The 4,516-nt window shown below is 41.9% G+C and overlaps 1 non-coding gene across 1 annotated transcript; it reads left to right on the forward strand.

Moving 5' to 3' along the window:
* The first annotated feature begins 3,801 nt into the window (after nt 1-3,801).
* Nucleotides 3,802-3,993, forward strand: LOC126933322 (U2 spliceosomal RNA). Its single transcript, XR_007718555.1, has one exon. It is a non-coding gene; the product is annotated as a U2 spliceosomal RNA (small nuclear RNA).
* The last annotated feature ends 523 nt before the right edge of the window (nt 3,994-4,516 follow it).

Genomic DNA, 4,516 nt, shown 5'->3' on the forward strand with positions numbered 1-4,516 from the left:
AAAGTGTGAAATATTGTGAGAATTACCAGAACGTAACACAGAGGCATGAGTGAGCACATGCTCTTGGAACAATGATGCCAGGGTTGCTGCGAATCTTCAATTTGTAAAAAACACAGTATCTGTGAATTCTAATAAAGTGAAATGTGGTAAAATGAGGTATGCCTGTATTGCTTGTTTGGAGACTTTATAAAAATGGAAGCATATCATGTGAATATACAGTTGGCCCTCCATATCTGCTGGTTCTGCATCCACTAATACAGCCAACCATGGATCAAAAACGTATTTAAAAACCCAATATGACAATAACAATACAAATTTAAAAACAATATGGTATAGCATAGCATTTACATTGTATTAGGTATTAAGTAATGTAGAGAGACTTTAAATTTTACACGAGGATGTGTGTAGGTTATATGCAAACACTACACCAGTTTATAGAAGAGACTTGAGCATCTGCAGATTTTGGTATCTGCGAGGGCCTGAAACCAATCTCCCATGGATACTGAGGGATGACTCCACATCGGTTTACCTGTCTATGCCTCTGTTGATGGACATTTGGTTTGTTTCCAGTCTGGGGCTATTATTAGCATGCTGCTATGAACATTCTTGTACATGACTCCTGGTATGAGTGTATACACATTTCTTTAGGGTAAATATATGGCTAGAGTAGAAATATTGGGTGATAAAGCTGGGCACAATGACATATGCCTGTATTCCCAGCTCTTCAGGAAGCTTGCCTGAGCCAGGAGTTTGAGAGCAGCCTGGGCAACATAGAAGACTCATCTCAAAAGAAAAAAAAAGAAATGTTGGGTGATAGAGTACGTAAATTCTCAACTTGACTATAGAATACTTTCCAAGTGGGTTCTCCATGTACATCCTCACCAGCAGTTTAGAAGAGTTCTCCCTGTTCCACATCCAAAAAATGATTCCTCATTTTGAGATAATATCCTTCTGTATGAAAAAGACTTTTATAAAAAACAAAAAATAATGATGGTTGAGTTAACAGATTGCTCTTTTTACATGCCAAAATAAAGATCTACTAGTTCCATTTAGGAACTTCTAAGCTTTTCCTTTGAAATTCTATTGGATCATGACATCTCAAATGCTGTAAATCACTGTTGCACAGAACACAATGTAGACTGTCCCTTCTTTTTGTTTTTTGAGACGGAGTCTCACTCTTGTTGCCCAGGCTAGAGTGCAGTGGCGCCATCTCAGCTCACTGCAACCTCTGCCTCCTGGGTTCAAGCTATTCTCCTGCCTCAGCCTCCTAAGTAGCTGGGATTACAGGCGTGCACCACCACGCCCGGATAATTTTTGTATTTTTAGTAGAGACGGGATTTCATGTTGGTCAGGCTAGTCTCGGACTCCTGATCTAGTGATCCACCCACCTCGGCCTCCCAAAGTGTTGGGATTACAGGCGTAAGCCACTGCACCCGGCTCTTTCTTGTTTTTTAACATCAAAAACCACTTAATGTATATAGTAGTCAGCCACCAAGATGGTCCCCAGTGCACCTCCTTTCTTGGTATTCATGCCTTTGGGCAGACTATTCCCACATATTAGGTAAGGGCTGGTTTTGCAAACAATAGAAGTGTCAGTGGATAAGTTCCCAAAACTAGGTCATAAAAGACATTGCTGCTTCAACATTGGTCTTTTGGATCAATCACTCTGCAGGGAGTCAGCCACCATGTGAGGATGCTCAATCAGCATGAGGAGTAGGCCCATATGGAAGAGAACCAATTTACCGACACCAACTTGTGAATGAAGTGAATGAACCCCTTGAACACAGAGCCTTCAGTCTCAATCAAGTCTCCAGATGATTTCAGTCCCCCAGACCTTAAGTTTTCCAGCTAAGATCCCAGAAATCATAAAGCAGAAACAAGCCATGCCCTTCTGCCCTGTCTGAATTCCTGATTCACAGAAACCATGAGATAATATATGATTATTCTTCGTTTGAGCCACTAAGTTTGGGGATAATTTATTACACAGCAAGATATAACTGATACAACTCACATGACCATCTAGGAAGGTCAAAAATTGGCCCCAAATTTGGATTTTTGAATGACTTCACACAGCAATATAAAGATCTAGTACTTCAGTTTAGGCCTTAATTTTTTTCTGAGTCCGATTATGCCTCTAGGTTTAATCACAAGTTTAGAAGAACTAGAAGTGACACGGAGACATGTTAAACACACTGCAGGGAATATAGGAAATTCTAAAGCACAAATTACTCATTTTCTTCAACCAATAAATTGAAAAAACAAGATGAAGAGGGGAACCTGTAAATTAAAAGAGACATAAGAATAGGTTGTATTCTTCCCAGTAACAGATGCTGTCTCCTATAGGGAAAATTATACTTCCTGTCTCTCTGCTGACACCAGCTTTGGCCATGTGGTTTGCTTTGACCAGTGAAATGTGAGCAGATGTGATGGTTGGTTGCTACTTCTGAGCAGAAACTTTAAAAGACATTGTGTGTTTCAGCCATTCCTCATTTCCATCTGTCAGGAACTGGGCATATCCCAAACACAGACTGTTTCTTTAGCCTGTAGCCAGGAGTGAAGAGGATGCAGGGCTGACTCACAATGGAAATTCACGTGAGCAGGAAATAAATCCGGGTTGTTGTAAGCCACTCTGATTTTGAAGTTGTCTGCTAAACATAACAGCATAACATAATGTACTCTGACTCATATAAGTAATGTTTCAAATACAATATTTGAACCTTGTTAGGATATTGACTTATGGGACAATGGAAGAAATTTGAGTATGTACTAGATATTTTTGATGATAATTAAGAAATCGCTATTAATTTTTTAGGTGTGTGGATGGTACTGCAGTTAGGTTTAAAAGAACAAAAAGAGGCCACTCATGCCTATAATCCCAGTACTTTGGGAGGCCGAGGCAAGAGGATTGTTTGAGTCCAGGAGTTTGAGTACACCCTGGACAATATAGTGAGACCCCCATCTCTATTTAAAAAATAGAAGAACAAAAAGAATTCCTATATTTTGGATACATGTTTCAGAGGAAAGGGAGAGTAGGTGAGGGAATATTTGAAGCAAGGTTGGCCATGAGTTGACACCTGTTGGGCTGTGTGGTAGATACACGTCAGTTTATCATACTATTCTCCCTACTTTTGTGGATGTTCAGAAATTTCCATAATACAAACTTTGTGGTTTTTGTTTTTTTTTTTTTTTTGAGGCAGACTCTTGCTCTGTCGCCTAGGTTGAGTGCAGTGGCGCGATCTTAGCTCACTGCAACCTCTGCCTCCCGGGTTCAAGCGATTCTCCTGCCTCAGCCTCCTGAGTAGTTGGGATTACAGGCGTCTGCCAACATGCCCGACTAATTTTTGTATTTTTAGTAGAGATGGGGGTTTGCCATGTTGACCAGGCTGGTCTTGAACTCCTAACCTCAAATGATCCACCCACTTTGGCCTCCCAAAGTGCTGGGATTACAGGCATGAGCCACCGCGTGCAGTCCATAATAAAATGTTTAAAAGAAAGAGTTTGTTGACATGATTCCCAGAACTGTCCCTTGACTCCCAAAGGGGTTCAGAAAATATGGGAGCTGGGAGGATGGAGGTGACCACTTAGCTTTATGAGTGTGAGTACACAAAAGAGATGTTTGGGTCAGCCCTCAGGAATAAGATACTGAGACTGATTATTTTCAGGGTGAAAGATGTTTCCTTGGGAGCATTACGTCAGGTCAGAGCAATATCAGGGGAAGTTTCAGAGCACTGGAGAGCTATAGGGATCTGTGGTGTCAGCCTCCACCTCAACTGAGAAATAGGAGAGGTGTGGCGTAAGTAGACGCATTCTCCGCCTATTGGCTAAAAACAAATGTAATATCTGTTCCTATCAGTTAAAGCATCGAATGTGATCTCTATCTATGTTCAGGGAATTAAATTAATATTTGGAATTCGGAAATGGTTTGGGAGCTTGCTCTATCCTCTCCATGCCTCAGCATGTAATTGCAATGCTTTCAGGAGTAATGCATTCCTTTTGAGTTAATAATAGATTGTTTTCTTTTGTTCCCCTAGTGTTCTACAAAGTACTCTAATTCACTGTTAACGAGGTTCCAGACTGCATTTCCACCATTTGTGCTGCAAAAATAGTCTCCCATAAGTGAAGTCGACAAAGCAGTGGGCTTGAGCTATCTTGCCAGTACCACATCCAAGAGAGTGTTGGACAAGAAGATCACTTGAGCGAGGGGCAGACTGGGCTGAGCAGGAGAACAGGCTGAGCTAGAAATCCCATGTCAAGGGACTGTGTGCTAGGACATGTGTCCCCAGGGAGCAACAACATGGGCAGCGACAGAGGTGGAAGAAGTTCTCTTGGAGTTACAGAGGCAGCAGCAACCCTGGTGAGAGCACCCAGTGCCCACCCCCTCCACCCCTCATCTAGAGGAGTCGAGTAAAACGACCCTGCCTCTCATTCTGTCTTCCAAACCTAGGGGGGTCCTTTCTGAGAAAGGAGGAGAAGATGGGTATGTGAGAGCAGATATAGCTCCCATCCTCGCCCTTGC

The sequence above is a fragment of the Macaca thibetana genome, chromosome 12, assembly GCF_024542745.1.
Source record: "Macaca thibetana thibetana isolate TM-01 chromosome 12, ASM2454274v1, whole genome shotgun sequence".
NCBI lineage: Eukaryota > Metazoa > Chordata > Mammalia > Primates > Cercopithecidae > Macaca > Macaca thibetana.